At 36.9% G+C, this 22756-nt stretch overlaps 1 protein-coding gene across 2 annotated transcripts in view; it reads left to right on the top strand.

Annotated features, from left to right (window-relative positions):
- Positions 1-22756, top strand: part of AVEN (apoptosis and caspase activation inhibitor) — a 109247-nt gene that overhangs the window by 79782 nt on the left and 6709 nt on the right. The gene's annotated exons all lie outside the window — the stretch shown is intronic.

Raw genomic sequence — 22756 nt, 5'->3', positions numbered from 1 at the left:
TAATAAGACCATGGTATAACATCATAAGTGCAGGCCACTGAAATTTCTTTCTGTAGGATAAATCTTAGTAGCAAAACTGATACCACAGATACATGTGTGTGTTTGTGTATATATATTTTTTTCTTTTAATATTGGGGACTGTATAGTCCCTGTGCACAAAGAAACTAAAAGGCTCTAACCAGGAGGACATTTGTTGAGAGTGCTGTTAATAAAAGACACGCTAGATTTTCATACGTAAATGCCTGAGTGTTTTTTAAACAAAATGTGTGTCATCTTCATATTTTTAAATGTTGTGTAACTAAAGCCAGATAAGATTTTTCTTTCTTTCTTTCTTTTTTTTTTTTTTAATCACTGGGTTAAATTTTTCGTTAATTGCTTTTAATACTTTAAAATGGATGTGGCCACCCATCTGATATTTTTGTTCTGGTTTAAGGAGAAAAAGCTACATTTCAAACCTAGTTTGTAGTTTGAATGTAGTGAAAGATCGATCACACAATGCTCTGCCGAGGAAAATGGTGAATTTTCTTTAACCTCAGTAGCTACTCTTGTTAAAGCTCTTTGTAACAGTTGCTGTGCTTTCCTTACAATGTTTTCTTTTGTTCCCTTCTGGCGGCATATAATAACTTGAAGTTAAGTTTAAAAAGCAGTTCTGTAGTCTTCCAAAAGAAAATGATATCTTGTGTGATAATGTTATCAGGAGTAGTATTTTTTGTTTTATAAAGATTGGTACTTTATTGTTGCTGTAAATAATTCTTACCTGTTTTAAATGTAAATAAAAATAATGTATTAAAAGGGCAGTTAAAAGATTAGAACAGGAAGCATTCAGAAGTTGGAAAATGCCTAAATTAATATTATCATGCAATTTTGACACAACCTTTAATGACCTGAAGATATTTAGATTTTGCTACATAATAGGTTTTCTCTGATCCCTGTTCTCCTTCATCCCTAAACATACATCAAGAAAATCTAGGTAATGGTTTGAATTTCCAGTGTGTGCTTAGTATACCCCAAATTTGCTAGAAAAACATGTTCTGAAATATTTATCTCTCTCTCACTGAGTATTCACATATGAATGCTTTTCTCTGAGGTAGTACACTGAGGAGTAGCGGTATAGAGATGTTAGTGAGAGAGATGCGATTGCCAGTGTACAAATCCTGTTGTCTTGCATTAGTTCTGCTGTTGGTATGCTGACTTCATGACACGGAAGATGGAGATGAGCCTATTTCTTACTTGTGCTTTTACAGTACATCTTTGGCTTTGTACATGTTGTAGATACTTTCATGGGAAAATATTTTCATTCTGAATTATATATATTTTCAAAGTTAATGGATCCTTTGATAATGTTTTCATGCATAAGTTTCTAAGTAACTGAGCTTATTGCATTTTTGTTTCTTCAATTTCAGACACACAAATGTAGGGACTCATCTAATGCTCTGATCTTCAGTGGAGCTAAAGAGTCCTGCTGACCCTACTCTATCAGTTCTCTTCCTTGCTCCTGACATGTTCATTCTTCCTGCTGTGCCGACTCTGATGCTTGTCAGATTCTGCTTGCTAAAATGGCCCGAAGTTAAACTGGCAACCAAAAAAGCAATACTTCTCTGATGGTTTAGTAAGGTGAGTCAGCTCAGTAAGGGTTTAGCACAAGGAGGGATGTGCAGCTACATAGCTAGGACCTGAGCAGGGGGACATGTGAGTGTAGTAGCCCCAGAGCCAGTGGAAAGGAGGAGGCATATAATTATATAGCTAGGATGTGAGTGGAAGAATCGGTGAGTAGGACAGTCCTCTTTTTGTCATCACTGAGCAATAGATTCTGTGCCGGGAGCTGGCTGCTTAGAAGTATTACCTATACATTGGCCACTGCAATGTTTATGCTTATCCCAGATGTTAAAAATGATAGCATAGACCACCATAAAAAAAAATTACCATAAAACATCACACAGTAAATGTTCGTGATATAGAAAGTTACCCTGTATTTTTAGAAAGAGAGTGTACTGGTATCATGGCTATGACTGTATACTGCTTAGAATGAAATGGCCAGATTATTGCTAGTAGCTTTAAGTAAAAACTGCCTAAATATTTTGTATGGTCTGATTGCTTCCTTCAGATTTTGCTGCAACAAAATGTTATTCCCATTTTATCTGCCTAAGAACACTACCTGAAGATAATTGAGATGGAACGTAGAAAGAGGTCAAAGTACAGATTGCTGGGGATTTGGTTGGTTTTGAAAATGAACACTTCTGTCTGGATTGATTAAACACTTTTCTTATACATTTTTAAGCACTTTTTAATGCACTTTTAAATGAAACTGAGTTGTAGAAACATCTCACTTTTATTTTTTAAAATAAGAGTTTTTATTTTTAGTTATTATTCCTTAATTGCTGTTTCTAAAACATCTACTTCCCCTTTTAACTAGTATGTGTGTTTAGAATGTGACTATTTTAATTCTAGATTTTGTTTTGTTTTGCTTTTCTGTTTTACTTACGTTTGGCTGTTTTAGCTTATGTTTCTTCTTTTACCTTTACATTTTTATATTTACAAACTAGAACCAAGTATTGCAAAATATATAGTTGGAAAAAAATAGAGGGGAGAAATGACAAAGATGCTGGCATTTAATTGACAGTTTTACTTTGGCCCTGAGTTCAGACTACAGGAAATCTTTTAGCTATGTCAGCATTTAGATTTTAAATAATGACTGGATTTTGTTTCAAGGGACTATTTTAAAGTAACTTCTTGTTGGAACCGAAAGTCAAAACTTGTGGCTTTATTTCATACATACATTACTTTTCCTTCCTCTGAAAACCTGCAAGGGAAAAGCAGGTACTTTTCTGATAGTAAATATCAAAGCACAGCAACTTCTGTTTAAGTATCTTCAAGTGTCATTAAGACTTGTAAATTTAGTCTTTCATCAGTGGTATATTTTTAAAAGAAAGTACTTGCTGAGGAGTGTTGTAGGTTACAGCAGGAAAATGCACAGATGAAGAAACATATTGCCAAGTGGTGTAATGTGTCCTTACAAATGGTGGATTCATATATATGCTATTTTAAAATGAGAATGCAGTAATACAGCAATTTTTCAGGTATCAAAAATGATACTTGCTATTTGTCTTAGATTCTTTTTAAAAATCTTATGAGAAAGCCTTACAATATTATATGATGTATGATGTTTTTTCATAGATAAAAAAAAGCCTCTAAAGCTGCTCAAAAGGTCTGACCTTTGGAGCGCAGCACTACTGGCCCCTAGGGAGAAGAAATCAAGTGTCACCGTAAGGTTAGCTGTCATATTCTCAGACCATGAAATTCAGATTTCTATTCTAAAAATTAGCTTCTCTTTTGGCTGTCACTTCAGTGACAACAGTATGTGAATTAAATCTTCTGATCCCTCATTCATTTTTCATGTTCATCTCCAAGGACGTAGTACCCTGAGATTGAAACTCGTATTTTATCAGATATGCTAGTTCTCTGTGTTATGGCTGGATTTTAGAAGAAAATTACAGCTTATAGTTAAGATGTCATATGCTTCAGAAATAGAACCAGATGCTATTGTAACTTTTGATTCCATGAGGATCTGCTTAACAACTAAAAATATTTTTCAGTAAAACAGAGGCCACTAATGTATCCACTGATTGATGGAACGAAAAATACTCTGAGAATTTTTACATGATCCACTGTTCTTTCTATTTTTTGGTAGCTATAACATCTGTACCTATAGCAGTCTTACTTGGGCTGCTGATGGAATAAAATATGAGCTATTTTAATAAAGTCCTAAACATCAAATTCATTAAGGAACTTTTATACACCAGCTGTATTTCTTGTTCTCACATAAAACCAACATTGAACAGTACCTGTCCAGAGAAATAGTTTAAATATATCAGTACAAAATTATCTGATGAACCTTTAATATGGGGATATTTATTATCAGATTTTTGGGACTATGTTCTGTCAGTGTTTAAAACCTACAGAGAAGCCCAGGAAGATCACAGCAGTATTGGTATGGTTTCCACCAAGTGAGCACACTGTCTGCCTGGATGTTTGATCTTGATCATATCTGCTCTTCATAATCCTCTACTCATAAGGAGGGTGCCTCCGGTAGCTTCTCATAGCGTAGAAAAGACTGATGAAGGTCAAAGAGGTAAACAGTCCGCAAAATGCTCGTATTGTCTATTTCCAGCGCTCCTTTTCTCCAGTTTGGAGAATGCTTCTCAGGAAAAGCTATTCAAACAGATGACAAGCCTTTGTACTAGCTGGGAGCCATGGGATTTGTATCTCGTCTCAGAGGAAGAGACTTTACTGCTTCCCGTTTCCAAAGAAGAAAGGTGGAGGAAGAGTCATTCTCAGATGAGGGACTTAAACACTTTCATCTACTATGTCATATTCAGACTGGTCACTTTTCTCATTTTATGTCCATTACCAGTTTAAAGGCAAAAGTTTGCAGCTCTAAAACTAAAGGGTACCTATTTTCATAAGCGTTCATCCAGCAGAGATAAAGCTTCCCAGATTCTTAACTGGAATATATTATAACCTGTACAGAGTGCCTGTGTTTGACCTTTCAGTAGGACTGAGAATATTTAGGAAGACACCAAGTATTAATGGCCTATGTATGCTGCCAAGCAGTGAGTTGTTCATGTATGTTGTGTAGGCGACTGACTTATGAAAGACATTTCCTGTGAACAAATTCAGTGGCTACCAAAGAGGTCTGGTACGAGTCCTGTAGACGGAAGCCTGCAAACGATATGGCCATAGCTACAGAAAAGGGTTTGTTTCTTCTTTTGAGTAGCCTCTTATGAAGGTTTTCCCAAGAAGGTATGCAGTAAACCTATTTACTATGTCCGTCCTGTAAAATTTATGGCTGTTCAGGATTTGCAGAAGCAAAAGTAAGTGCACTCTTAATGGATCCCAGACTGTACTGTGAAATCAAGTTCACAGTCTCCAGAATGATCTTAGTCACCTTTTAGATCATGTGACCTCTTACACACATGTAGCACCTCATGCAATAGCTTGTTTCATTATTTATTTATAGAGATGCAAAAAGCTAAATGAATCTACGACCCAGTCAATGCATTGTAGAGAAGCTGGCTAGAATGTTTTTTAAGAGAGCAAAATGTTCTGGAATTTTGGAAGAACACAGTGTTAGGAATGTGCTTTTATTTTGCTGAACTGTCTTGAAACTCATATGTGTACTCAAATGATATATCTCTGCAATAGGGTGCTCATAAGGGCTATGCATCAACCAGCACTCCATTTTTCTGAGACCATCTCCCAGATGTTCTTGCAGACAGCATAGGTCAGTGTTCCCTATAGGCTGTGATTGGAGGGGGAGAGGGTCTGCAGTTTAGGACTGTAATCAATATTCCGTTGATGGGATTATCCATCTGGAAAACTCTGAAAAATACACATTAGAATATTTGTTCCAGGGACAGGCAGAATCAAGGTTTAGTACAGAATCATGTTTTAGTGATTGAATCAGTTAATACATGCCTTTCTGCATTAAATTATTACTGTCAAACAACCTGGAATTATTTATAATTCAGAGTAGCCCCAGCAATTTTGGTTTTCATAATTATTTGAAATGTACAGTCTATACGCTTGACAAAAGCTGGAGGAAGTAATTTGCTTTACTTGTGCCCAACAAAATGTTAATGAGTGTCTGTTTGAATTAGAAAGATTTTGTTTATTACACTAACTAATCTACTCTAGTACTAGAAATCATACAAGAAGACATGTTTTCAAGTGAAAAGATTTAAATTATAGTGCAGTCAGTGTCACATTTCTCTTTGTACTTAACATCATCAGATACCTTATGCGTCATCGATGTAGTTCAAGAACCTCTCCCACAGTTTTTCTCCATATAGCATATATATATAGTACTCTCCAGTTGACAGTCTTGTGATGTTTTCACATTTACTTACAGCTGTGCTGTACAGAGGATATACAATTCTTATAGTGAAGCAGTTTCAATCATAGATCTCAGTTTGGCTTTTCTTTAATAATATCTCTATTTCATCTGTTGGCCATGTTCATTACTACACCTTTTCATGAAAGTTGCTTTTGTGACAGCCATGAGGAAAAAACTCTGTTGCCTCACTCTATTGTTTCATTGTGATAAAGTCTGTTTCAACCACACTGAACACATCAATCGAAAAAAAATTTGCATTAATCAAATTATTCAGCTACAGTTTTCTTTCCTACGTTCCGCTGTGATTATGAAGATGTTGCCTTTCACTCTGTATAACGAGTTCTTTATTCAGAAACTAAAATTGTAGAGGAAGTGCCTTGATTATTTATCTTCTCTACCAAGAGAATGAGGCCTGATAAAATTTCCGTACACTCTTTGTGGATCCCAAGTAGTCTAAAGTGTTATGACGATCTTCTCACTAGCTGACTGCAAGCACTGAGTTTGTTCATTTAAGGCCAAGAAGTTTTGGGGGCCTCTTTAAAAACAAGCAACCCACTGGTGTAATCAGCATTTGCAAAGTAGTAACATTGGTTTCTACTTATTTTTCCTGGGACTAAAAATAGAATAAGTATATGCATTATACATATCTTTTAGTAAGTCCGGGCTTACACAAGGCTGATGACTTCTTTCTCGTTTTTATTATCCTGCTTGGAAAGTCTCACCATGGAGTGCACACAAGATAAACAAAGATCATCAGCTGAGTAATTGGCATTTTCCAAAATATGTTCTCCCGGTGTGCATTTCATCAGTCATCGAAGGAGAGCTTGTTTCTAAGATCATTAATTGTCAAACCTTTTTTATTCCTCTGTGCTTAATAAATTTAATTAAGGCTGACAGTATTTTTCATAAATATACTTGAATTGTGGACCATATTGAGCTGTTGGGTCTTCATTTTAGTAATACCAGAGAGATGCATAACTTTTCAATGTTCAAGGGAGTATGCGTGCATTTATTTATCCTTTCTTTTTGAGGTGCAGTGGTGATAAATTATTAATCTTGGATGTTGCACTATTTACTGTATATTGTAATACACAGAAAATATTCCTAAAAGTACAATAACATTTTTTTGATCACTAAATGCAATAGGGTGACAGTTTATTGTGCTTGGTTTCCTCTTGACATTAATCTAGGAGTTTCATGGTTAACACGCTACCTTCCCCCCCCCCCCCCCCCCCCCCCCCCCCGGCTATAGGGATGGTTAAGATTTGTTGAGGTGAGGTGCTAATTCCTAGCTCTGAGTCATTCATCAGCACTGGCCTTGCCCTACATGTAGCTTCTGCAGTGAGTCATCATGGATTAGATGTAGGTAAGGAAACTGCAGCTGGCAGGCTGGAACAGTTCATGTCTCAAAACCTTAAATGAATAAAGTGTAAGTGAGCTTTGACAGTTCAAGTATATTTTTGGCTTTCAGAAGATCATATATGCCCTTATATGTAATATACAAACGAGTAACTGTAGTAGTTAAACTGAGCTAAACAGACAGACTTTAATCTTTTTTTTGACTTCCAGATCTTTAGCAGTTCTATTTTAGCAGAGATGTGGAATCCTGTGGTGAAAGTGTGACAATAATCTGGTTTTGCTTGGGCATCTTTTCCAGGTCCCTGAGAAGTAGTCTGTGGAACCCATGTTGGAAAACCACTGATCTACAGTGTACTGTATAGAAATTAGGAATGGATAAAAAAATGCTTAAATTGAAACATGGCCTCTAAATTTTGTGTTTCTGTTTCATTAATCTTAATTTGTTTATACATATGTTTGATTGGTATACCATTCTAAGCTTTGTTTTGCCCTTTTTTTTTAAAATGGATTGACCTTCTGCTGCATTTGGGGTATTTTCTAGTCAGTGCAACAAAGGCTTTCATACCCAACTGCAACTCACTGTTTATGCTGTATTGTATTCTCGGACATCAGACTAAAATATTCATAGAAGTATGAACAGGACTTTGAAGGCACTTAGAGATAATACATTGCATAAGAAAATGCAAGTGTCAGGAGACTGGTTCTCCTGTATACATCTGCATAATATTGCTGGACAGTGGTGTTGAACCTCTGAAGCCTGTCCCGTCATACCTGGAAGTTGCTCAGTGGCTATGCAATTCCCTGGAAGTGTTTGTAGTTTGTCATTCATCTGAAAGTATGATCAGTCTGTTAAATTCACTCCTTAATGGTATGTTAAAAATCTAGTTTTACCTTTACTCTTCAAACACACTTTGGGAACCATTAGGAGAATACTTGCATTGTCTATTTACACTTAGCAAAGCAAACTTGCCTCGTGTTGTGAAAGAGACAAGCAAAACTTACTTCCTCCTGGTTAGAGCCATTTAATTTCTTTGTGCACAGGGATTATATAGTCCCCAATATTAAAAGAAAAATACACACATGCGCACACACACACACGTATCTGTGATATCAGTTTTGCTACTAAGATTTATCCTACAGAAAGAAATTTCAGTGGCCTGCACTTATGATGTTATACCTTGGTCTTATTAATGCTAATTTTCAATTTAAAGAATAAAACACTTTCATCCAACCAAAAACTACTCTGCACATAAGTGCTGTGTTCTGGAAAATTTAGAGTAAATGCACATAAACTGGTTTTCAGCACATGCACAGGGGATACAGAAACAGGGTTAATGCATGGAACGCTATTCAATTTGTTTTGCTTGTTGATCTTCTATTTTAAAGATTTTTTTTTCCTTTTTCCAGTAAACTTGCTTCCCAATCAGCTTTCTATCCCCCTAAGTAACTTAAGAAACTTGGTGTTTCAGACAAAACGATGAAATATCTAAACAATAATTTCAGACATTTTCTAAATTAACCTAAAATACCCTCTCCTTTAGTTATTCTTCCTCCCTTTTCTATCTTGTGTATTTCTGTGGATAGGAACTGCTTACCCGAAAGCAATGAGATAGGCAAGGGCAGAGGTCAGTATTGTTGTGGATGACATACACAAAGGCCTTGTGTAAGGTAGGAGAGAGGGCGCTTAGTACTTTCTATGTGATTCACAGGTCATTCTCCACCGAAATAAAGTATTTGGGGATCAGCACATGGCTATTACGTTCCAAGTAGACTGGAAAGACTTAAGATACCATTATCGTGGTCAGAAATCTGGAAGAATCGATTTAAAGAAGGTGAAAAGCTGAAAATAAATCCAAAGAACAAAACTAGAACAAGTAGGCTGGTGAATGAATCAGAGGGGAAAGCTTTAGCACAACATTAAAATACATTATGGAGTAATCTCCTAAGAAGAGTTGGGCAACCTGTATTTTTTGGACTATACAGAACTAGACCACAGAAAAAACCTACAAATAAAGAACAACATAAAGTTATTATGCATAGTGAATGGTCTATGATAACAGTGCTCTTTGATTTTAGCCTTATTGTTCCTACATGATACATCATTTCTTCAAGCTTTAAAAAACTGAATTTTAGTATAGCTGTGGTGCTCTTTAATAGCATGCCAATACAACGATGGAAAAAAATGTTCTAAGTGAATATTCAAAAATGAACACCAGAATGCGCGTCTCAATCCTGCACTGCGTGAATATAGAAGATAATTAAAAAAAAAACTTATGCATTATTCAGACCTGCAAATCATTGTGTATCAATGGTGTATATGTAGCCCAGATGGTGTTTGTCATCCACAAAACTATAATTCTTCATTCTGTGTCATCTCTTTGTTTTTTAATTTGTGTAACTGCTGTACTACTTGCTACTAATGTACAAGAAAAACGTGAACAGAGCAAGAAAGCTACAGGAAACGTTGCGAAGAGTTATTGCCAGTTACAGAATGTGGAACTGCAAGTTACAGAATGTTGTGCATTCAGGGGAAAGGAGCCAGCTTGGTGGTCGACACTGGAGAGACTGGTGTTTTTACTTGAGCTACCCCAAGCTTTATTTATTTATGATACATTTGTTAGAAAACCCTTAAGGTACCTGATACAAAAGATGAGCGGAAGCTTATATGTGGCTACAACTTCCTTTTTTAATGTGACAGATAGAATTTTAGATAGTAAGTAATTATTTTTCTCTTTCTCACTTCCCAGGAGATCTCTTAAGTTTAGTTCGTGCATGGCTTGAAACTTTGCATTGTGACAATTCATCTGTAGCAATGGGAAAGCTCCTTTGTAGATAATTATAACTTTGTTATAATGGATAGCTTCTAGCTTCCATCAATAGATTTATTTTTGGTTTAAATGTAAGTGGACCTAGAATGTAGTTGCATTTTAAGTCCTCAGTAGGACAAATCCAGTACGTTTGCTTGCTTGTTTCTGATCTGAAGCGAATGCTTACCAATCCGTTAGTTTTGGGCTGATGTTCTGAACTCTCTGGTCAGTCACGACGCTGCAGATCTTTGGAGAATTACGAGATGCATGTAAGTTAGAATCTGAAATAAACTACTGTGGATAATAATCTTGTAATAGAGACAGGAAAAAGGAGCAGAAACTTATTGCAAATGCTATTGATCCAGGTAAGTATGTTTTTAATTTACTAACCATAATTCCATGGATGTTTTTAATATTTCATTTTAATGCCAGAATATTTCCTGGGCTCTATGCAGTCATGAGTTGATACACAAACTGAGAACTACTTACTCTATAGGTATTTCCGTTAATCCACTATGAAGGACAAACCTGCATCTTTCTTAATATGTATCACAATACAGGTATGTGGAAAGATTGATAAAAGGCTGTGCACTTCTTTCCTCATATTTCCCCATAATCAGTGCCATTTCTCTTTTCTGAAAAGGAACAATTGAGGAAGTTTAGGGCAACATTTATTTTGAAATGTTCAACCTCCCCCCAAAACAGATAGTTAAAACTGTATTTTCTGACCAACTGTAACTAGTGCCTTTATATATTTAGTCATAGCTGCCTAATTTACTGAGAAAAGAAATTGTTAAACTATTTTGAAGACTATGAGTTCTACAGACCCAGCCTAAGTATGCAAAAATGAAATGCTGCCTTTTCTAAGTTGTTCACAAAAAAAAGAATTATCAGCTAAACTTCGTTTCAGAGCTTCCTGGACGAAGCTGTTGTCTTCCCCACCTGAAGACCTATGCAGCTCCCTGTAATTTGTAAACAAAGTGGCCTCTGTGTGATGGACAGCAGGTCTGGCCAGCTGAATCTGTAATTGGTAATGTTTTATGAGCCAAAAAGTCACAGAGATTTCTATACATTGAGCAAATGTTTATGGTAATTGACAGCGTCTCAAATACATAGCTCTATCATGTTACCAGTTACCATATTTTGAAGTGATTTGGAGTTGTAAAAATAGAGTTTTGTCTTAATACTAATTTTGTTTGAATTCGAAAGTGATTGAACTCTAAAGACCAAATTCACCTCATGGTTCGTTCTTTGCTTAGCTGTGTTTTCATGTTGTAAGGTTAAATGGTGGTTAGTCTTGTTCAGTTGTGTAAGTTTTTGCTTTCATTTTCAGCTCTGTTTTCTGTGTGTGCTGTCTAATTTGGACTGGGCTGAAAGTTGCGTGAATATTTCTGGTTTTACACAGTCAACAGTCTAGACCCGGACAATTTCCATGTCTTGTCTGACTTGGCAAAGCAGAGTATGCAACAGTTTCACTTATTTCCTGTTCCTTGCGCTTTCACCCGTGGTGCTTTTTTGCAGCCAGTTGGCCTACCTACGAGGTGTGTTTACCTGAGAGGCTAACCCTCTGGTGGCACGGTCCTGGCTGTTATTGCCCCTCACATGATTCTGTCTGCATTGCAGCTGCATCTATGCCTGCTATGCTTTGATTTTTTTCTTTTTTTTTTCTATCTGCCTCAGCTTTTAAGGTTGGGCTCTATAAAGAGTGAACTGGATGGATCAATACATGAAAGCTTTTAGATCGTTCTCTATTTCTTCATCAACCATTTGGGACTTTGCGGTTTCCTGGAACGGTTTCAGAATCTGGAGGTACATGAAGACCTCCAATGATAAACATAGTAACTCAAGTTGGAGTGGGATTCCAAAAGTACCTTGCAAATGTGAAGAAATACTTTCCAAGCTTTTGCATTCTTGCTCAAGTGGAGCTTTACTAGATTTACCCTTTGCTAATTTTAATCCTTGTAATTTTATTAACATATCCAAAGAAAACACTCCTATGTCTTGGTGTCTGAAGCTGTACTTCTCGTTTCACTACATTTAAAAAAATTTCTTGCAAGCTTGTGTTAGTGGTATGACTTGTCATATCTTGCAGAACCCTTCATAAATGCAGTGCAGAGAGGAAAGAAAGCCAAACCTTGTAGTCAGTATATCAAGCAGCCTGGATATTTTTAGGCCTGCACCTTTATTTATAATTCATAAGTGCTTTTGAGAGATAGCCCTATAGACATGGCATACTGCATCACTTGCATGAATAGTGAATTCTGCATTAGGAAAAAAAGGTACTAATTCACATGTGATGTTATTAAAAACATCTAGGACAACAGCATAAATAATATATTTTTAATAATATTCTATACTTTGCAACAAGTGTTCTAACAAGTACAGAGTAAGGAATAAAACTGTACCACTGTACCACTAAGAAAAATTCAGAATAGTTTTGTTGGGTTGTGAAATTATGGTAAAAGGACTGTCAAAGGATGTGTGTATCATCAGCAAAAATTAAGACTGGCTTTAAATGTTTAAAATTAAAGCTTGAATACTCAACCGTCAAACTATTTTAAATTTTCATGACATGTCTCTCTATAAAAAATTTGAGGGAAGGTAGAGAAAGAAAGAGGAATTTTCTCAGTGCTTATATCAGTGTGGCGTTTAGGAACTACAGATAGCAAACTTTTTTTTTAATTGTGTCAAGCTAATGGATATTATTGGAATAAAAATAGTAGTCTGCTTAATAAAGTATTGCTTAAGTTTATTCATTTGCTTTGCTCTAAGATGACAGTCTCAATTTTTTTGAAAAGTAGAAATTATTTTTTGGAAGAGGATACAATATAGAAAGAAGGAGAACTGATTGTCTTTTACTGTATACTTGCACTGTTGCATTATGAAACTATTAATTATTGACAATAATCTTAAACTCAAAGAATTGAACTGCATATTTCAATATACATACTTCAGCCTACATGAGTAATTATGTATGGTCAAGGGAATGTTGGTCGATGTAAAGAAATAATGTCATTGAAGAAAGTTAAATTTCACAAATGATAAGAAAGTTACTTAGAGAATTTTGAATTTTTCAGACCCATTCTGACAGCATATGTGCAGAAAACATTGGTCTTACTAGTGGGAGTTTATGCAATCCAACTGCTCTTTGTTAAGCATGCTAATTTGAAATAAAGTACTCCTATATGGAAAGGTGTAAGAATAAATCTGGTGTTTTGTGTCATTCTCACCTCCCAGCAATACAACACTTCATTTGCATGCAGAGCTTAAATGAGAGGTAGAATGAGCAGTAATTCAAATAAAGAAGAGTTAGGAAGAACATTTTACTTAAATAGGACAAAATAAAAAATTTAAGCCAGTGAATGCAGTTCAGCAACATACCATAATATATTAAGATGCTGTTTATGATGTTCTTCCTTCTTGCAGCTAGTGTGACATTAAGTATCTCAATAACAGTGGATATTGCATATTTGAAATATGTATGTTTTACTTAAACTTTAATTGGGAAGAACTTTCAGGTCCTTAGCAGACCTGAGAAAGAGAACTCTGCCAAAAAAGCAGTTATTAGTGGGCCAAACACTCTGCCACGTTGAGACCAGGAGTTTTAAATCTGAGCTTTCCAGTAACTAGTGATCTAGCTAGCATTTGTCAAAGTTTGAAGACTTGTTTCATTTTATGCAGTAGGACATTCATTATATTTGGATTTAGAAATATTGGAAAAGTTGGATTTTGTGTGTAATTTAGGGAAAAACAAAAACCTCCTCAATAAACTGCGGAGGTTATGTCCTCAGTTATGGAGTTTCTTTTTTAATTTCTCGCAATACCAGAGCCCTAAAGTGTAGGATATTGCATTACTTTGAAGCTGTAGTGTCTAAATTTTGAGTAAGACATGCTGTTTTGGTTTAACCTCAGAAATAGTTGGCTCTTCTCTGTTTCTAAGTGAACTGTTAATCAGAGCTTTCATTTCTTCTTTAAAGCGGTTGTGCAAGCTTAGGGGGACTGTGGATGCCAGGGTCTCAGGGCAGTATTTTTCTTTCATGGACTTCCTGGGGGAAATGCACGCTTCTGCCTCTGGAGCCCACTCGCTGTGGCTGCTGCACAGCTCCTAGAGCAGTAGGCGAGGTGGGGACGCGATCCTCGGGGGTCACTGGCTTCCATTCTGCTTGGACCTTGCGCCTTTTCTTTCAGATTCTCTCATTTTCATTCGATCTTCTCTTCCTCCTTCCCCCTTACTCTTTCATCAGGTGCTGGCTTGTACTTTGTGCCAGTGTCTGCGAACCGATGGCTGTTTTGAGTCCTTCAGTTTGATGAATGCAGAACTTCCTCTGCGGGAACTTTGCCATTTCTTCCAGTGTTGAGTTTCAGCTGTGCTTCCTGGCACACGCTAAACTGAATAACCTCTGTTGTGTCGTCTTGGAGAAAACAAGGTCTCTGTGAAGGGCCAGATCATCTGGTTCCTTAAGCCATTGGTTTACAAGGATCAAACACTCTACTAAGTTTCTTTTTTCTGTGTTGGGTCCAGGCATGTGAAAACAAGTCCTCTCCCTGTCATCCAAAGGAAAGTTGTCAGCCTGTCTCCCTAGGGAGAATCCCAAATTTCATTTCACTGTATGTCATGCTGAAACCACTAGGACAAAAAAAAAATCTCTTTGTTCTTGAATGTTTATGGATTAAGTTATCAACAGATCTTTGGCTTTTTCAGCCTCTCTCTTGGATGATATTGCTCAAAAACCAGCATGCACTCTGTTTTTCTTATACTTTGTCTCATCTAGCAAACTGGTTGTGGTGACATTTAAAAATTGCTAAGTATGTTATAAATTAGTAACCTGAAAAAAATGACACTAGAAAATGTCATAAAGCATTAGGAAAATGTAAATATTGAAGGTGACTAGCTTAAATTTAATGAAAGGTTTAAGCTTAATCTATGGGGAAATCAGTAACTTCACACTTAAATATCATTTTATTATTTATTCAGTAAAAAAGTGAATAATGGAGAGGATGGGATTGGTAGGTATTTGTGAATAGTCACATCAGGCCAGTGTATTTGGGTGAAATTTTAAAACTGCTTTTTTGTTCAGTGTATTTTGTTTTAATATTGTGCATTCTGGCTGCACTATTGTAACTATTAAATATTTAATCAGAATTATATGTGGAAATGTAGTGGTACACTTAGCAAAATGTGGAAAAGTTAATAACAAGGAGGAGAGAGCCTGTCTGATGCTGTTGATACAATTTTCTGTATGGTAGCATGTGCTATTTCCTTATACACCCTGCAGTAAATTTATGTGTCACTTACTTTTCCTTCCTCTTTTTCCTCCAGAAAGATAACTAATAGAAAAGGTAGAGCTGTAAAAGTAAAAACTAGATACTTGCTTAATTCAAGATTGGTTGTACCGAATTAGGCTCAGGGTCCATCTTGGAGACACCTGAGGTGAGGTAACTGAACATGCTATGATATGCTACTTTCCTAAATACTTTCTTGACCTCCAAAAATTTGCGTCCCAGGGGCTTAGTGAGCCAGCTGTGATATCTTTGTATTTAAAAATCTATCTATTTATTTAAAACTCATTGCATTGATCTCCTATCCCTGCTTGCATCTGCAGAAGCTTCTATACCGTTTGGGGGAAGGAGTCCCACAGCTTAGCGCCACCTTTATGAAGATTTGCCACCTTTTATTTCCTTTATGCACATTTCCTGCTGGCTTCCTGTGATGCCTCTAGTCCTTACTTGAGAAGAGCCAGTGAACAGGCCATCCTAGATCTCTGTCATGTTCCTGTGGTTTCCCTTTTTCTCCCCTCTTTGTTTAGGCTGCTATAAGTTGTTTCTCAAACAGGAACTGTTCCATGCCTTTTCTAATGCTGCTATGTTTTTGTCAGATTGGGGGTGGGGAATGAAGGCTGTGCATTGTATTCAAGGTATAAATACGTGATAGAGGTATAATGATGTTTCCCATGCTGTTCACTGTTCCTTTCCAGGTACTTCCAAGTAGTTTATTTGTTTAGCACTGCTGAGCATTGAGATCCTGCTTCTGAGTGGTGTTGGTCAGTTCTGAATTTATTTTATTATGTGAAATTAGGATTGCATCATTTGACAGTATTGGTATCGCGTTTCACCTGCCATTTTAACATCTGGTTTCTCAACCTTGTCAAGTTCTCTTGTAATTCTCCACAGTCTGTGTTCACCGGTGCTACCACCAGGAGCTTGGAATCATCTGCAAACTATGTCATTTCATTATCTCATCTTTTTTTTTTCTTTCTTGAATTGAGCGAAGGGATTAAACACATCAGGTCCCAGAGAACTGTATTGGTGATTTCCCTTACTGTGAAAATTGACAATTAACTCTTCCTCCCACTTATAAGCAATTTTTAATGCATACAAGGACCCCTTTTCCTGCTCTTAAGTGTTGGGTAGGGGACCTCAGTAAAAGTTTTGAGAAACACATGTAGATTATACGAACGTGGGTTTTTTTCATTCAAAGAATCTCCTTAGATTGTGCTGCAGAACTTCCCTTTTCAAAAGCCAGGTTGACTTTTCCCCCCGGATGCCACAATCCACATATCCGTTAAATCGCCTATAGATTCTACTAGTTTGTCGAGTAGAGACATGAAGTTTGCTAGTCTGCAGTTCCCAGATCTGCAAATTTGATTTTATTGTCACCTTTGGGTCATCAGGCTCCAATGTGGTTGTAAGCGAGAAGTTGTATGCACAACTGGAAATTCGGCTGTCTCAGCTTTGCATTCCGTTGGAGCTCTTGTCCGGCTGTGCCCGTCTGTAAGTGCTCAGTTTGCCTGTTTGTTCCAGAATCTCTTGTACTGATGTGTCAAACGGAGGCAGAGAGCCCAGGCCCCCATAAAGCAGGGGTCAGCTGAGGGACCACCCAACTTGTTGCCATGAAAGTAGATGGTTCCTTTTGGTTTTTCTGCTGAGGCCTTACCTTTGCTAAGTAGTCTTTTTATATTCTAAACATTTACTGCCCTTGCAGGTTCTCTGGTAATACGTTTTTGCTGGTAATGTTTGAAAGATGTCTTTTTTTTTTTCTTTAATTATATTTCAGGATTGCTCTTATGCATTTTTTTTCTTTTGGCTTGTCTTCTTGCATGTTTGTTATATATATTTCATGTAGCAGTTTTATGATTCTTTCTATTTTCTCATCTGAACATTACTTCTTGAAGAATGGCTCTGTAATATTCTTAATTATCTTTATATTTACCCTTGCCTACTTCTTTTCATTCTTTCTCGGGACATTAGGTGCTATGCATTCGATCTTCTGCCTCTGACATGGTGTCCTTAAATACTGTTTATGTCACCTTCAAGGCAGTTTGTGGTTTAATTGTCTTAACTGCCACTTAATTTTCTTTTCAACAAGCTTCCTCATGTTTATATCATTCCTTTTTTTGAGATTCAGTATGTCCACGATGAATATTTTAAACTACTTCTGCTCCTGCAAGGATGTTGAATACAAGTATGTGATGGTGCAGTTACAGAGCAGTTCTCCGTCAGTAGCATCTTAAGCAAGGCCATGCACACTAAAAACCACACGCTTTCCATAGCACGTGCTCTCCAACTGCCTGCTGTGTGAAGCGGCCTGAAAATTAAATGTAGATTGTAAGTGTATGTGGCTAGCTTGTTTTCCCTATGAGCTTGCTTTAGCATGTCCTGCAACTGGAATGGCCTCCTCTGCCTGTCCGTGGGGCTGTCTGTGCCTTGCGCGTATTACATGGTCCCACTCAGGCTTCCTTCAGCTGTTTGCAGTAGTCCTGTTTTGCCAGCTAGCCTTTTAAAGCTTTACAGGTTTAAAGGCATTGCAGTTTCCTCTGTCTTATTTGTTAGACACTTAGTGTTCATGCAGAAGCATGTGTACTACTGTTTGTTTTTTCGGAGCCTCTTTGAATACCATTTGGTTGGTTGGTTTTCCTACTCGGACTCCTGTTAACTTCTGATTCAACTTTTACTCAAACCCCCACAATTTCTGTGACTTTTACCGTTGTGCTCTTCGGCACTTGTTGGCCTCACCCCGTTGCTCATTTGAAAAACTTGCATCTGACCGTGATTTTAAGTGCCCCCAGCCTTGTTCTTCTTTATGTTAAATTAGGTCTGGCCTTCCCGTACAGATACCCTTTGTTCCAGAAGCAGCACCAGTTCCCAAAGATCCTTCTTACTCCTGTATCTGAGACATGGTTTAAAAGTTTGAAGACATTCAGTTGATCCTGCTGTTCCATCAAATCAGCATTTTTTTTTTTTAATTGTGACTAGCCCTATGTAGATGTGCTAAGGCATTAATTTAGAACATGTTTTTTTCTGAATCTGGTTACAAATATTCCTTCTGGTTTGCAGCGCAGGCTACAGGTACCCTTGACATCAGTGATTTTTACAGAGCTCAGGCACTTTTGCTGGTATTAGTAGAGGAGCATAATTTAAAATGGTTTCCCAGAGATGTGTATTCTGCTGGTAGGCAGAATTTTTATGTTGAAGTGCTGCAAAAGCCTTCTGGAGTTTATAATACATTGCTGTGCAAACCTGCTGGTGAACAGCAGAACCAGGGACAAACGTAGGGTGTGTTTGCGGTGGAGGCATGCTATTTGGAAATAGGTACCATGCTCTTGATAAATTACAGACTTTGCAGTTACTTGGAATGTACTGGCCTTAATGTTGTCTGAATAAAATTAATAGATGTTGAGTTTTTACAGGCTTTAGCTGTTGTTTTTTTATTATCATGTTCTGAAAATCTCTATTACTCAAATTATGCTAGTGGCAAATTGCTTAAGTAGAACATTGCAGCCTTACTGATAGTAAATGCTAATAGTTACAGTGTGTACTCTATCATAAAGTAGAGAAATTAAAAAAACAGAAATCGAAATTAGTGACTGCTAGAACTGCTATGAAGAGTTTTCAGAAGCTATGTCTTCCAGAAATCTGTTTCTCTATATTTTACGCTATTGTATTTTGGGCAATTTGTTGTACCTGCATGTTTATCTGTCTGTGTTAGACACAAAATCAGTCCTAAATCCTTTGCAGAACATAGATTTCCTGGGGTTGGAAGAATATTTATTATCAATTTATTTATGTCATCTTTTATGGAAAGAAAAAAAGAAAAACTGTTAGGTTTCCTATAAAAGGAAATCTTCCGTACTGCTTATCTGAAGAGATTTTTATATAGAACAAGCATTAATTTTAGACAGACTACTCTACAAATCACGCTACAGGGAAGTACTGTGCAAGGAGAAGAACCATCTTTTGGTTCGGATGACATCCCCAAGCGCCTGCTGTGCGATTCTTGCGGTGCTGTGTCATTTCCAGAGTTGGCTTCTACTTCGGCTGAGCCACGACGTGGACGGGTGGGAGGTCAGACTTGAGCTTTCTGTGCGAGTCTGAGAAAACTGCAGTAGCTCCTAATAGCTCACAGAAGCCTGGTAGACATTTGTTTTCTCTGTGGGCTCAGAATTCCTGCCTTGACAGGAGTTCCCCTGCTTTTTCTATGATCTATGTATTTCTGTCTTCTTTAGGATCTTTCAGATAAAAAAATGAAACCACTATTAAAAGGAAAGGAAAACGTTGCTTGTCTGCCCATGACTCCTGAGGAGAATAGGTCAGATTCCTGTATGAACTATTGCCATTTGATAAGATTTCAAGTATCAGCCATGACTAACCTCCATGATTCAGGTTGCAGTGTTAGAATGGCAGATGTGATTTGTTTCACCTTAAAAATAAAATGACTGGTACTTCTTTTGGAGAAGATAAATTCACATTAAAGATTGCATTTTGACTCTTCGTTATGGCCTTTTCTGTGCTTCTATGCAAGTCATGTCAGTCTTAGAAGGATACTGTTGCTCCCCCCCCCCCCCCCCCCATTTTGAAAATCTGTTTAGCCATCTCTAAGAATACAGAATACTTTGGTTTTGGTAATGTTTGTATAAATAGATAATGGTGCTATTGAGGGTATGAAATGTGCATTCTACTTAAATCAATTGATTTAATTTGAAAACGTATTCAAATGATAGGAAAACCTGATGTTTTAGACCTGCTGTGCTTTTCTAATAAAGTTATATTTTATACAGTAATGATTATTGTCTTATTGTAAAAGTTATCAAAGATAGTGTGTAATGTTTACTTTAATGCATTACTTCTACCTACTCTATTTTTCGAAGGCCAAGAAATATTTGTAAGGAACATAAAACCTATTCAAATGAAAAAAAGCATTTTTTGTATTGGAAGGAAGTCAGAGTCATTGCAAGATTATTGATTAGTATTCATAGCATAAAAGGAAGTTATTTTCAGGCTAAAGGAATTTGTGAAAAGATAAATGGTTAGACCAACATTCTCATTAACCTAATTTGCATTAAATGTGCTTTTGTGAATTGTAGTTATTGCTTTTCCATTTGAAAGGCATGCTTTGTTAACTTATTTAAAGAGCCTAGTTAAACTACAGTTTAAGTCATAGCCTTTAATTCAGCAATATAAAACTGTGGATCTGTTATTAGCTACCTTGTGGGTGTGGAGAATCATAAACCAGTTCTTGATCCCAGTGCATTTTCCTGGTGAGGTAGATTCGTTTAGCTGCTTAACATCCGGTCACTCTCAGATGCCTAAAGCATCCCATTAATCCTTTTGTTTAATTTTACAGTTACTCCTTTATAAGAGCAGTGAAAAGTCTCACTTCCTTTGTGAGACAGCATGGGAAATAAATGAAAGTCTTTCGGGTGTTTTTGAAGAAAACACTTATAAATGGCTTTGTTTTAATAGTGTAAAGGTTCTGAGAACCACTTGGTTTAATTATTTTTCAATTAAACTTTATCTTTGCATGTATAACTAAATTGAACCATAAAAATATGTTAAAATGTGAATTAATTTGCATGTTTTGGTACCCATTTTAAAATCATGAGATTGAAGAATAAATTTGAATTTCTTTAATTTTGAGCATTAGTTATTAAGAGTATTCTAGATGTTTCAAAACCGAGGGATTTATTTACAGTTCTGTGTCACGTGCAGTGAAGAAGCAGACATCTTTTTCAGGAGCGAGTCAACTCTGAGTGCTCAAGTTAACTATTTGCATCTGCAGTTAGGCACATAAATAAAGGTTTGTATTTTTCCCTGCCTGCTGAGCACACCTAGATGTCATAGAACTTCAGACGAATTATATGAACTAAAGATTTGTAAAACTAGGCTTTTTTAGATGCCTAAATGTAAATTTTGGTGCTTAGTTTTAATTATTTGCACTTGGACTGTTTGACGTTGGCTGCTTCGAAACAGCAATATCTGGAAACATTGAGTGTAAACCAAAGCCTTAGCTGATCGAGGTGAGTTGCATGTGTAAGCTGAGTAATGCTGAACAATATTGGAAAAAAAACTCAAACAGGGATGCAAGTTCAAGGTGGACTTGGTAATAGTCATTAGTATCTATATAAATACATAGCTGAGAAGGTCACTTTCTTGCTGGAATGGTTCTAACTGTGATAAGGACAGACGTGCCAGGTACAAATGCTGATGGTATTTGCACGTGCTTCAGGTACCAGAGTACATCGCTTAGCCTGTTAGCAAATGTGAGATGCAATGGATTAGATATACTCGTTTAAAAAAAACAAAACAAACTCCCCCAATGGCCAATAAACTTTCCATTCAAGCTGGTAGTTGGTTAGGTCTCACCTTTTATTGTTTGGCAAAAAAAATCTGCCAGTTGTGCTGTTTTGCTGCTTACTCATTCCGTTTGCGAAACAGAACCTGCTTGATGGTTGCACTGTTGAGTCAAACTGATTGCTCAAAGGCTTGAACTTGCCTCGCTTTTGGGACAAGGCAGACAGTGGAAGAGAAGCCAATACGGGGAACGGCACCGTATATGCTAGGGTTTTGTATGCCGGATTAAGGACGTGGTTAGGAAATTGCGAAAGGTATAGCAGTTAGGACACAGAAAGCCAAATGTGAGTTCTCACAGAATCATAGAATAGTTGGGGTTGGCGGGGACCTCGAGATGGTCTGGTCCAACTCCCCTGCTTTATGAGGGTCACCTAAGGCAGGTTGCCCAGGACCGTGTCCAGTTGGATTTTGAATATCTCTAGGGACAGAGACTCCACAACCTCTCTAGACAAGTTGCTTCAGTGTTCTACTACCCTCACCATGACGACCTGTTTTCTTGTGTTGAAGTGGAATTACCTGTGTTTCAGTTTGTGCCCAGATGCGAGTTAGATGCTCAGTTGTCGGTAATGCCATTGAAAACTTCCTCTAGAACATTCACTCTCCTTTAGAGCTTGGGAAGTGATGAGCTTTTGCTCCTCAGCTGCTAGACTAAATCCTGGTGACTTGTAGGTGATTTGAAATTCTTAGGATTGGATTTCATCTCCTTCACACAAATCAATTCAACAGTTGTTTCTTTTGTAGTGTTCGTGAAACAACTGCTTGTTCTCCAACTGCATGGTCTAAGGAGGCATATATTCCATGTTCTGCATCTGAAAGTGTGGCTCGCTTGGCTAAAAGACTAGTGTGTGTGTGTGTGTGTGTGTGTCATAAAATATGCATTATTAATGCATATAATGCATATTAATGCACTATTAATATTAAATCTTCCAAAAATATTTCTAATCTACTTTTTGGCTATTCATTATGTTATAATATGGTTTAAATACTGCTTTAAGTGAAAAGCTTAGCACACAAGAACTTTAACTAGGTTTTCATGGTGCTTCCAATTGTACATAATCATGCATTTGAT

Source organism: Dromaius novaehollandiae, chromosome 5 (genome assembly GCF_036370855.1).
Source record: "Dromaius novaehollandiae isolate bDroNov1 chromosome 5, bDroNov1.hap1, whole genome shotgun sequence".
Lineage (NCBI taxonomy): Eukaryota > Metazoa > Chordata > Aves > Casuariiformes > Dromaiidae > Dromaius > Dromaius novaehollandiae.
This window is presented reverse-complemented; position numbering and strand designations above follow the sequence as displayed.